The 13,375-nt window shown below is 41.5% G+C and overlaps 1 protein-coding gene across 26 annotated transcripts in view; it reads right to left on the reverse strand.

Moving 5' to 3' along the window:
- Trpm3 (transient receptor potential cation channel subfamily M member 3) overlaps window positions 1-13,375 on the reverse strand; it is an 886,635-nt gene that overhangs the window by 191,989 nt on the left and 681,271 nt on the right. The window lies entirely within an intron of this gene.

Below are 13,375 nucleotides of genomic sequence, written 5' to 3' on the forward strand. Positions count from 1 at the left end.
CACGGCAAGCTCTAATAGTTCCGGAAATGCAAGTTCATAAACTCAGCTGCCTTCTGGTAACACCACTCACAGGTCCCATAGGATGCTTAAAATGATCCTTTCCAAAGCCTGCCTCTTCCTTCCTTCCTTCCTTCCTTCCTTCCTTCCTTCCTTCCTTCCTTCCTTCCTTCCTTCCTTCCTTCCTTCCTTCCTTCCTTCCTTCCTCCCTCCCTCCCTCCCTCCCTCCCTCCCTCCCTCCCTCCCTCCCTCCTTCCTTCTTTCCTTCCTTCCTCCTCCTCTTCTACCTCCTCCTCCTCCTTCTTCTTTAAATACTTCTCTCACCTTAACAGACCACGCTGCAGTTCTTCTCATCATCAGGCCAGAAATCTGAAAGTAACCACTGACTCTTCTCTGACTACTGTTTCTCATCTGTTACTTCCAGGTTCAAGCATGACCCCCCCTCCCCCAACCCGACTCAACCCCTTTCCCCACCTCTTACCCCAGGTCACATCACCATCCACTTTGCTCCGCTTACATGGGACATTCTCTAGTGATCACTGGGCTTCTGGGTTTGCCAAGATGTCCTGAAGACCTAAGCAAGATCACGTTACTGCAGGGCTCAGAATCCACTGATTGGATTCCCGTCTGACTCAAAGCTCAGACTCCGCCATGCTTGGTTACGGACCTGCAACTCCTCCTGTAAGCTGCTTCTCCAACAGCGTCTATCACTGGCAGCCCTGACTAAACTTCCTCTAGCCACACTAGCCTTCTTGCTCTATCTCTAATGCTGTAGGGACCACTGGTACCTTTGCTCCCATGCTACCATCTTCTGGAAATATTTTGTCTCTAGATAGTTGATAGTGAGCAATGACAGTGACGTTGTTTTCCAATAGCACAATTCAGTAGTAGCTCCTGAGGTGGGCTTCTATATGCCCCTCTGTACATATTCATCAATTCCATGCTGGCTGGACACGATTAGGGATAACAGAAAACAACATCCATGTCAGGCGTTTTGTCCACCTTGTCCTGTATCATTTGCTATCTACTAATCCCGCCTTTAAGATCTTTTTACCATATGTATCGCTATATCTTACATCTTTACTGTCTCTTACATCCTCATTAGAATGTTGGCAGAATGAAAATAGATGCATACCCTAGGGCTAGAATAATACTTGGCAGGTGGGAGACATGCTATGTATGTTTCTGGAGAAACAATTACAAAAATTGTTTGATGAAAACACCATCACAGGCGACATGCAGGGGCTTTCCCTTGCCCTGTGTGACTTGGAAGGGGCTCAGCTCTAAGCAGAATGTGAATGGCTGTTCCAAGCTGAAGCCTGCTGCGTTAATGCCTTCAGGAATTCCTGAGTACATTCTAGACTCCTGTTTGGTGTTTTTTTGTTGTTGTTTTTTGTTTTAATTTGTCCTGAATAATGAGTTGGCTTTCAAAAGAGATGGCTTTTCTACTTGGATGTTTTTAACAGTGAGCTTTGGTTGCATATGTCCATGTTGATTTATATATGGTCTGTGCTGTCCCTGGCATCTGTTTTGTTTCCTGCCCCTCTGTGTGCCTGGCCCATTGGGGTGTCTGGGACTTTGAAGGCATGTTACAAAGTCCTTGGAAAATCCTTCTTTCTGAGCCCTCTGGCTTATCCTATTAGGGCTCAGAAAGCTACCAAGTATTCTTAAACTGGCAGAGTGACAGAATCAACCAAGGAGACATGGCAGCTGCAGTGGGAATGGAGAGCTTCTGGGACCTGGTGATAGGGAAAGACAACAAGGTTACGGCTCTTGGGTAGCAGATGGTGGAGGTCTGGTTAGAAATGTGTTCTGGAGAAACCATCTTAGCCAAGGCTGGGAATTAGGCAGTTAAAACCAAGAAGTCCTGTTGATCTTGAGAGCTCTGCTGCAGGCCTGGGGCTTTCTCCTTATCACATTGCCTTCATTTCTATGTCTAGTGAAGCTTGCACATTAGTTTTTGTAAGGCAAGAGACTGCGATGTTGGCTGGTGGTTATTTGGGCATGCTATTTTTCCCTGGACCTCAAGTAGCCCATGGTATCTTTCTATGATTCAGGGTCCTGGTCTGGTCTACTGAAAATTCAGGTATTACAAGATTTCCATATTTATGCTGTATTTTTTGAATCCTCTTGGAATTTTTTTGTCTCTGTGTTGATCAGATAAAACTAACATAGGTCTTATTTGGGACTGGAAGACTCAAATATTACTTTTTGGCTCTCAAGTTAGTCTGCCCCTATGGTGAGGACAGAACAGTAAACCCTTGTTTGCCCCACATGAATGCTCAAATTTCTTTTATCTGTAGCCAGGCTGGTGGAAGCAGCAGAGATTATTACATATATAGTGGCAGTGTCTCTTTGGTCTTCATTCAACATTAGGGCAGTGATTTGAATAGAGATTAACACAAAGCTAGAGGTGTGGCCAGAGGCTAAGTCATACTTTTTGCTAGTTGAGCAAACTTGAGCACAATTCATGCTCCAAGCATGCACTGTGTTTTGCCTATGAAGGCAGGAACAACATTACCCATCTCTTAGTTTTGTGGAGAAGATGAATTTACCAAAATGACCCCTTTGGTAGGAACTGGCTCTTTCTTCCTCTTCTCTCATGTTCCATGTTCTAGCCAGTGGACCCCTATCTTGTCTCCTATTTGTTACTAAATAGTTCATCTCTGGAGTATGCAGAGCCCATGGTGTGGTGCTGAAATTCAGTCATTCTTACTTCTTATTGTTAATGTTACGGCTTAGTGTGTGGAGAAAGATGCAATCACAACATTGAAAATCAAGTCATTTGGAAGCAATTCCACTTAATTATTCTGTTTCTCTGATCTGGCCCCAACTAGGCCTGTTTCTGATGCATGATAATGCTTTATTTTGGGTATCATTAGAAAAGAAAGGGTTTCATGTGGGTGAAAATTTGATTACCTTTCTCCTTACAGCAAATGATGTCAGATCCTTTCGAGGACCAAGGAAATAAGGTAGCGGGTCATTTCTAAGCTCCAAGGGTGATTTTATGTGTAGCTAAAGTTGAGAACTACTACTGTATGCTTTCTTAACTGGTCAAGACTCTGTAGTATCTAGGTTTCTGTTTAATCATGTTTAATGTATCTGGTTTTATGTTGGGGTGTTTGATCCACTTGGACTTGAGTTTTGTATGGGGTGGTAAGTATGGATCTATTTGCATTTTTTAACATGCAGAAATGCAATTTGATCAGCAGCATTTGTTGAAGATGCTGTCTTTTTTTTTTCCAGTGTATACTTCTGCTTTTTTTTTTTTTAAGATTTATGTAGATTTATGTCTGGGTATTCAATTCAATTCCATTGATTTATGTGTCGTTGTTTATGTCACTACAATGCCACTTTTATTACAATAGTTCTGTAGTACAACTTGAAATTTGGAATTGTGAGACCTCAAGCAGTTCTTTTATTCTTCAGGATTGTTTTAGCTATCTTGGGTTCTTTGTTTTTTTCTATATACAGTTGAAAATTTTTTCCTTTCAAAGTCTGTGAAGAATTGTGTTGGAATTTTGATGGGGGTTGCATTGAATCTGTAGATTGCTTTTGGAAAAGAAAGTGGGACTAGCCTTGAATTCCTTGGCACAGGAGAAGACTTCCTGAACAAAGCACCTATAGTTCGGGCACACAATGAATGAGACCTCATGAAACTGAAAGGCTTCTAGTTCCACCTATTTGCCTGCAAATTTTGTAATGTAATTTTTAAAATAGTTAAATAATACCCTATTGTGTAAATGTTCCACATTTTCTTTATCTTTTCATCTGCTGAGGGACACCTGGGTTGTTTATAAGGCAAAGGACATTGCCATTTGGACAAAGTGGTAACTTTCATAATGGGAAGAGATTTTTAGCATCTCGACATCTGATAGAGGATTAATATAAAAATACAAAAAGAACTCAAGAAACTAGGTATCAGAAATCAAATAATCCAATTTGGGATACAAATCCAAACAGAATTCTCAAGAGATAGATTCTTATCAACTTAAATGGTTAAGAAACATTTAATGTTCAATATCCTTAGCCATCGGGAAATGCAAACCAAAGCTACCTCTATTTTACACCTGTCAGAATGGCTAAGATTAATAGTACATGTGCAGCTTATGCTGGAAGGATATGGGATAAAAGGGACACTCATCCATTGCTGGTGGGAGTCCAAGCATGTACAGACACTATGGAAATCAATATGGTATTTTCTCAGAAAGTTAGGAATTGATCTGCCTCAAGATCCAGCTATATCACTCTTGAATATTTAATTTTGAAAAAGGACACTTCATCCCACCACAAGGATACTTGTTCACCATGTTCTTTGCTGCTCTATTTATGACATCTAGAAACTGGAAACAACCTAAATGTCCCACAATGGCAGAAAGGATAATGAAAATGTGGCACATTTACACAATGGAGTATTAATGGTTAAAAAATGACATTATGAAAAATGTAGGCAAATGGATGGAAGTAGAAAAATCATCCAGAGCAAGGTAACCCAGACCCAGAAAAATATGGAATGTAGTCACTTAATGTGTAAATATTAGCTATGAAGAAATGATAACCAACCTACAATTCATAGACTCAGAGAGGTTAGGTATAAAGGAAGGGTCTAGGTGGGGACACATGGATCTCCTGGGGAGGGGAAATAGAATAGATTTTATGGTGGACTGGTTGAGGGGCAGGAACAGGAGGATCAGATGGGAGGAAAGAGAGGGGATGGGATTGAGAGAGGGAATTTGGGGAGAGGCAGCTAGAATTCAGGGTCATTTGAAGTATGGTGTTGTGTATACAGAGAGTGTAGTGGAAACTTCCTAAAATATATGAAGGTGATGAGGTCTCCAGCAATGGGAGGACAGAGTCTCATCTGGCCATCCCTTATTATCAAATGAGGCTTTTAGTACTGGGGCTGAGTTGCATTTAGTTAAGTTGTTAGCCTAGGGAGTCCCATGGAAATCTCTAACCAACCCAGCTCTCTGCACAAACTGAGAGAGGGGCCTCATTGCTGAGGACCACACCCACACAACTCATTAAACATGGAGAGGTCAAGATAGTGTCAACAAGGAACCTTCACCCGTATGTTCTAATTTCTTCAGAGTGAGGAGGTATTCTGCAGGATACCAAAAGAAAACACAAACCCCTACCCAGCCACAAAACCTTTAACCTACAATTTGACCTGTCTGCAAGATATGCTAGGGCAATAGTGGCACAGACAGATCCTGGGAGAGTAGCCAACCAATATCTGATTTGACTTAAGACCCACTCCACGAGACAGAAGCTATGGCTGACACTGCTTGGGTGACCAAGAACCAGAGACTTGATATCTCAAAGACCTAGGGTAAAACCAAACACTAAAAAGGAAGTATCAATAAAATGATTCCTAATGATATTCTGCTATACTCATAGATCAGTGCCTTACTCAGTCATCATTGGAGAAGCTTCCTCTTGCAGCATGTGGGAAAAGATGCAGAGACCCACAATGAGACTTTATGGAGAGAGGGAGGGAGAGAGAGAGAGAGAGAGAGAGAGAGAGAGAGAGAGAGAGAGAGAGAGAGAGAGAGAGAGAGAGAGAAAGAGAACTTGACACAACTCTAAATGGGACTTCTCCCTCAAATACCTCTTCTCAAAGCACAGGGAACCACGGGAGAGGAGGTGGAAAGAGTAGAGTGTATGAGCCAGAGGGGATGGAAGATACCAAGAGAACAAGACTCTGAGTCAACTGAGCGGGGCTCATATGAACTCACAGAGACTGAAGCAGCAAGCATAGGGCCTACACAAGTCTGCACCAGGTCTTCTGTGTTTATTATATCTTTCAGCTTAATATTTTTAATGGGATTCCCGAGTAAGTGAATGATTAGGCTTCTGATTTTCCTGTCTTATCTTAGAGCTCTTTTCCTTCTGTTGTGTTATCTTGTCCAGCCTCTAAGTGATGATTTTTTGTTTTTATCTTATTATACTTTATTTTGTCATGTTTGGTTATTATCTCTTAAAAGCCTGTTCTTTTCTAATGAGAGATAGAAAGTGAGTGGAATTTTGAAGGGAGGAGAGGAGGAACTGGGACGAGTAGAGGGAGGGGAAACTATAATCAGACTATATTGTATGAGAAATTAATTTCTTTTCAATAAAAGGAAGAAAAAAATGTAGCTAATCATGGCTGTGTGGCTACCACAGGCTAGGGCTGTGGTCCACAGGGGGCAGGTGATGAAAGCGCATGGCAGGGTAAGTGTATCATAATGGAAGCCAGTATGAGCCATTAGCTCCAGAGTGAGGCATACACATTAGTCCTTATAGCTGACGGCCAAGCGGTGGTAACCGCTGGTGGAACCTGGCTGGAAAATTAAGGAAATTCTGAGAAGACCAGTGAGCAGGGTTAAAAGAGCGAAAGTACTCCTTACCAGAAAGGCAGCAAAGCACTTAAGTTCCCTTTAAAGGAGAAGATGGCCAAGCGAAGCAGAAAACCCAAGGGTAAGTGAGGAGAGACAATGGGAATAGCATCAGCCTCTGGGCAGGGTATGCTTGCTTTCCCCATTGGGGCGCTTTAGTCAGGGTTCTTGTTTGATGAAGGCGGAAAATGAATTAGGAGAGTGTAACATGAGCTCAGCATCAAGCCTACCGAATCTGGCTGTAACCCTGAAATCTGAAAAATGCCTCCCTTTATTTATTGAGCTTCACCATGAACAAGCAGCAGCAGCAGCAGCAGTGATAAGAAGACATGTAGCTGAGTTCCTGCCATGGCAGTGTTTTATATTCATTCATTAACACGATAGAGAAAATGATAGGTATCTTGTTTTCAGACTCTAGCTTGTACAATAACCTGTACATGTAACTGGCCCCTTTAGTTCCTTCTCTTTCCCCCTGAGCCCTCCACTCCCTCAGATCTTGCTGGATCAAAGGCACCTTCACAATTGTACATGTACAAATTACAATCGGAATTGGAGAAAATGGCCGTGGGGGAAGGCAAAAAGCTTGAAAAGTATTTATTCTGAAGCAGGTGTTTGCTAATTTTATTCATATTGCCATAGTCAATGGCAGGATTACTGGGAAGGTGATAAAGAACTAAAATTAATTGGATTACTTTTGTGGAGCTGGGGTTGAATCTAGGACTTTGTACTTGCTAGGCTAAGAGCCAACTATTGGTCTATGTAAAATAACTTTTATTCGCCTGATGTAATTGTCATCTCGAAGGCTTACTGTTGAATAAGCTCAACCTTTCTACCTCTTTCTGAATTCTAGTTGGCTGGTTTAACTCAGCTGTTCTGGCTCAAACTCCACTCCAAGCCGACTAATTCAAACTGACTTTTCTCAGTTTCTGACTGAAATGTTCTGGTTGGCCTCAGACTAACTCTAGCAATGTCTTCTAACCTGGCTCATTCTCATTCCCTGGTTCATTCTGTCTTCATCTGTGTCTAGCTTGTTCTCACTGCAACCTGTCTATCAAACTGTCCCAGTAAAAACTGCCTTTGAACTGCCATGAAGTAACTCCATTGCCTGCCTCTACACTCACTGACTCAGTCTGACTAGAATTTAGAGATCTACATGCCTCTACCTTCTCAGTGCTGGGTTTAGGTCCCCCATGCTTGGACCTAAGCTTTTCTTTACCTGAACCTTGCTCTATACCAGGCTGGCCTTGAACTCAGAGAGTTGTTTGCCTCTGTCTCCTGGGATTAAAGGTGTTTTGTATTCCAGCCAGATCACACAGACGTAGAACGTCTTTGGATGTGATCCCTTGCCGGAGCAGCTGTGTTGCTAGATTAAAATTCCTGTACAGCTCTCCATCCTAGTTCCCCGAAATTAAACCAGAGAGAAAGTGATCAGTGTTTTATAATTATCATTCTTTTTTTTTCTCCCTGTTATTAATCTGCTTAGAAATCATAGTTTGGAAATCATTTGAATATAAGAGTTGCCATCAGTAGGAGATGTCTGGGAAGGATCAATTGATGTGGCATCTTGTCACATTGTAGCTTTCCCCACACGTAACTCTCACCCTTTTATCACGCTACCTGGAACAATAATCAGTAAGTTCATTTGGATCAGAATGTGCCCTCTGTTGAAAGCTTACCAATGATGCAGAGGTTAAAAAGCCAACAGTCCTTCATACATAGAATAAGCTCAATAAACACTGGCTCCAGGTTTGCAGGAGCAATAGTGAGGAAGTAGAGTCTATAGAGGTGGGAGGTAGGGATCTGTGGAGGAAGAAGATGAGACCTTATTTTCTGATACTAAAAATAACTCGAGAGGAGGTTCATGGGAGTAATCCTGCAGAAGGAGTAGATACTACCAACTTTGCTTACGTTTTTTTTTAAGGAACAACTTTCTGAGGTCAGTTATCACCTAAGGAAGGGGTAGCCCTCTTTCCTTCCTTCCTAATCCATTTCTTGGTTTCTTGTTACCAATCTCTACAAGTGAGAAATTTGCTAAAATATTTAGCTTGTTTTACGAAGAAAAAAAATATAGATTGTGATCTGTAAGTAGATCATCTTTTCATAGCCCATGGACAAGCTGATGACGGTGTGCATGAAAACACATGGCTGTCTATTTCACACACAGACAAGCTTATCTCTGCCAACACTGTCAGTGAGAGATGAGAGGTTCACACACTTGACAATTGCTCAGAGAATGTTAAACATCTATTCAGCTACAGTGCTTTTAAAAGACAACGAGGTGTGTAAGGAACATTTTAAAAAGGATTTAAATTAATTAATTAATGAATTAGTTAATTAGTTATATAATACTTTGAATAGGAATGTCCTATCTTCTATACTCTTGGGTATCTGGATACTTGGTCCCAATTATCTCTACTTCTTGGGGGACATTTAGGAAGTGTAGTCCTGCTACACCTGATTCGGGATTAAAAAACCTTACACCATTTCTAGTTCATTTTGTCTGTTCTGTGCTTGTCATTGCAGACATGAGCTTTCAGCTTTCTCTTCCTGATATCATCCCTACTGTATGCTGTCACGCCTCCTTATTTATCATGACGGATTCTTGTCTGTTTGGAACTGTAAGCCAAAAAGACACTCTTCCTTCTGTCACTTGGGTAGGTCAGGGTACTTGACATAGAAATAGAAAAGTTACTAATACAAGTACTAGTCCTTGAAGGCGTATCTGGAAGTCTGACTGGGTCTAGATCCATTGAAGGTCTTGGGTTTCAGGGTAAGGAGGAGAAACCTACAACTCATACTTATTCATGTACAACTTTTGTTTCTCTACCACATACCAATTCTACAACTGGACCTTTTTATTCATCTTCATTCCCGTTACAACATGTTAAACTCAAGTCTAAATCCACAACTCTTCACTTTATTATAGTTACTTCATAAATGTTTGCAATTAAAAATATAGCAAAACAAAAGTTTTTTTTTTTTTTTTTACATTTCACCTAAAGTGACCCATGCAATCAGCAGTAAAAATTTGTCACTCTGGGAAGCACTGTTGAGGACAAGTGGGTGTTTCTGGATGGTGTAGGAGGTGAGGTTATGTGCTGTTCTTTGAAGGAATCATTCTGCAGTCATGCATTGGCTGGTACTGACATCAACCTGAGATGTCCACTTGGAGCAAGCCTGAGATAGCCCACTGGGGTGGGTGTCACAAGATCCCCTCTAAGGGGCAGAGGAGAATGCATCACGAAGATGAGGTGATGAGTCTTATGTAGCCGTTGGTTAGTCAGCTTTTAGTGGGAAAAAGTAATGCCACATGCTTCTGTTTTATGTGCAAAAGCGTTTATATTTATTAACATTATTTTAATTTCCACACTAAATAGAGTACTTGTGTTTACCCATGTTTTCTACTGACTTCTCTTTATGACTGTGGATATTGGAAGCCCTAGGCATTAAGATTCTGCATTTTTATCAGCTCTGAGCTAGAACCTTGTGACCCTGATATAAGGAGATGGAGTCAAAGTGACATTTGCCATTCAGTCTGTTGTTTTTCCAATCTATTCCCTCGTTCTGGTTAGATGAAGAGCAGATGCAATCCTAGCTGTAATTGTTATACACTTCAAATGAAACAGGCGTACAACATAATTTTGCCTATATAAAGCATTATTATGAAATACACACATCCTATGAGAAAAGGTGTCCCTATTGTCGGCTATCTTGAGAAGGAATGCTGTAAATTACATCACCTTCAAGCTCCGTCTTTCTTTCAGTGAGTATAGTGAAAGCATAGGATAGACAGGCACTATTGCTTACATGGTTCTCAAAGGACTTTTAACTTGGAACATAGGACAGAGGGCATTCAGGGATGCCAAATAGCCCGGGTAGTCTCTCCTTTTCAGGGATCTCAAACTTGAAAATATAAAGTGCGTGCTTTAAAATGACTTTAACATGTTCATACTTGCTAGTTAGAATCTATAACTTGCAGAAAGATGATCTTGGTTCAAGATTGACACTAACCAAGTAATGACATTGGATATGACACTGGACACCAAAATATGGTGTTATTACTTAAGTAATACTTAAGTAATAACACTTTAGCATCCTTTTGTAAAGTGGTGCTATTGATAGTGACCCCAGCAAAATCGACTTCAGTATTAAATAAGATAATTGGAAACGTTCTTTGTTAAATATAAAGTGGTATATAAATAATACTCCATCAGTTGCCATAAGTAGTTTTGAATGCTTATTGTGGTCTTTGAATATATCAGTTCATTTAATCCCAGTCTCTTGATTTTGATATTATCACCTCACTTTTCTGGAGGATGAAACAAGGGCCTGACGATCTATTCCCAAATCACTTGGCCAGCATTGAAAGTATTTCATGGAAGACCAGAGATTTAAAGCAGGTGAACAACTCCCAGGCCTGCATCATTTTTATTCATAGAACAGTGATGTATCACTTGCCCAAGAGGTTCAGACATCCAAAAAATGTATTGGTAATTCCTGTGCATTGGACGATGGTTTTCTATATTTTTAAGATTAAGAAATTTAATTATGTACTTGCCTGTGTATCTGAGTGTGGGTATATGTATGTGAGATGGTGCTATAGGTGGTTGTGAGCCACCTGTGTAGGGGCTGGCATCCAAACTCAGATCCTCTGCAAGAACATTATGCAATCTCCACTACTGACCATCTCTCCAGCCCTGGAAGATATTTTCTAAGATTCTGTGTCATTCTGGTCCACAGGCAGCGAGTGCTTATAACTTCACACTGCTGTCTTGCCATCCATCTGGAATACAGTGTATCTGAAGCAAGGCTCTGTTGTCCTTGCCAATCTCTAGGTCTATGAGTGATCCAAGCCAGTGGCCAGAGATAGGCTCTTGCTTATCAGCCTATGCTCTCAGTTTTCCCAGTTTTCTTTAAAGGGATTGTTCAGGTATTTGCAGGTGCAATTAAACTAACCCATGCCCCTTTGCCTTAAACACAGTGCTAGTTTCTGCACATTTTCTCTCTCTCTTTTTCTCTGTCTTGCTCTTCTCATACACCACAGGATGGTGGACTATTTCCAGACTCTCACACCCTTGCACATGATTTGTAAGTAAAAAAATATCTGAACTAGTTTTCTCTTGCAGTGCTGTGTTGAGTTTGTGCCTTCTGTGCAAGAAAGAAAGTTGGGCTGTTCCTGGGCATGCTTTCCCTGGGACACCAGGTGAAGTAGGGTAGGAAAGACCCAAGGTCTGATTCCTAGTACCAAACCGAGATCAGGTAACATCCATCGAGTATATCTTCCAATATGAATACTTTTCTCATAGAAGGGATCCTGGAAGAGCAACCAACAGCTTTTGACTGCATAAACTACTTGTCTTGTGTGGAGGGCCCAGCACACAGGGCAAACTGCTCATTATCTATGAAAATTCCCATTTCTTCTCCATCATTGTGCTATGTTGTACTGGTCTGAAGCTTGACCCATGACCCATCATTGTCTTCATGATAGATAAAAGACTTCTTCTCATGGCTATAAGAAGCATATGTAGTATTCCTTGCCATGGGAGGCAAGCACAATTGTGGAAGGCCATTGACTTGGGTGAACAGAGCTTCAGAGACCAGATCAATAAGAGCTTAATCACAGCAAGTGAATTTTATCTGGTTTCTGAAGACCTTACCGCCGGTGGACTCTGTTAGACATCATCAGTTGATTGTCGAGCTGGAATCAGTTGCATGGCTAAGTGGCTAAGGTATAATAGATTGAGTTTTCTGTTAGCCTACAGATTGTGAGCAGAGTGTTGAAGAGCATCCTTGGAACCTACTGTGATCTGTGATTTTCCCTCTTTGTGAAGCCTTGTTTGCTTTTTCCTAAGCTGATCACTACTAAGCATAATTAGTCTAAGGAACGTTCTTTTCTACCACCATTTGATAGAAGAAATGATATAGAACTTTAGTGATAGCTTGTCTCAGCATCAGGTAAGCAGACACAGGCACCACGGTGTCCTCTCTGCACCTGTTTTTGCTACACCCAAGGACAGTGGGTCAGTACTCTCAAATCATGGATTTGTGTGCTGAGTTTTCTGAGTATGTTTGAGCAAAGCTTTGCTCTAGATGTGTTTGGAAGTCACAACAAACTGGTTTGCATCCTGTGAGAGAGGCGCCAGGTGTCTGGATTAAATAAAAAAGCTAAAGTGTGGGTAACCAGGAAGTCATGGGTGTTCTAAATTTCAAGGAGTCTAGGACTCCATTGCCTGGAGTTCTGCTCCAAGGAAGTTTATGCTGAGGAGGAGCATGTCCCCTTGGGGTAGGCACTATGGGTCATTTTGTGGCATAGGAGGGCCTGGCATCTCCTGGGGGCTTGGGGCTGTTGCCTAGTTCCTACAGACACTAGATGGGGTCCAGCATCTGGAACGTTTCAGTTCAGAACTTCAGTAAATTTCATGGATGGGAACTGGAGAACATGGGCTTAACTTTTAGAGAACCAGAGGAAAGGGAGAAGCAGAAGTAATTTGGGATTTCAGTGATTGCAATTTGAAATATCTTAATTTGTATTGATGATTGTGCATAAGGTTAAAAGGCTATAAAAATTGATGGGATGATTTGGCTGGGTGAGGAGAGGGGTCAGGGGAAGGCAAGCATTCATATACAGTCCTGCAGTCCTGCAGTCCCGCCTCAACCTTTCAAGTGTTGGGATGGGATGAAATTAACAACAGGGTACAGAGAAGCTTTAAGAGGACTAGAGGAGAAAAACACCTTGTAGAAATTCATCCATCGGGTCCCTTGGTGAAAGCCTTCAGCTTAGAAGTGGAAACAGGCTGCCTAGTCTGCTTTGAAAGATGGTTGACCTGACCTACCTGTTAGGAGTTCTGCTCTGACTTTAGTCAGCTCAGAAAACACAGGCTGGGAAGGGAAGAATCCTAGCCTAGTTTTACCATTTTGAGCCCTATTTTTAGGGACATCTTCCAGAGTGCCCTGGGAAGAGAGCAAAAGAAAATCACTGGAAGTAATTACAGTGAAGAAGG

This window comes from Mus caroli, unplaced genomic scaffold (assembly GCF_978045245.1).
Source record: "Mus caroli unplaced genomic scaffold, Mus_caroli_1 scaffold_20, whole genome shotgun sequence".
Taxonomy (NCBI): Eukaryota; Metazoa; Chordata; class Mammalia; order Rodentia; family Muridae; genus Mus; species Mus caroli.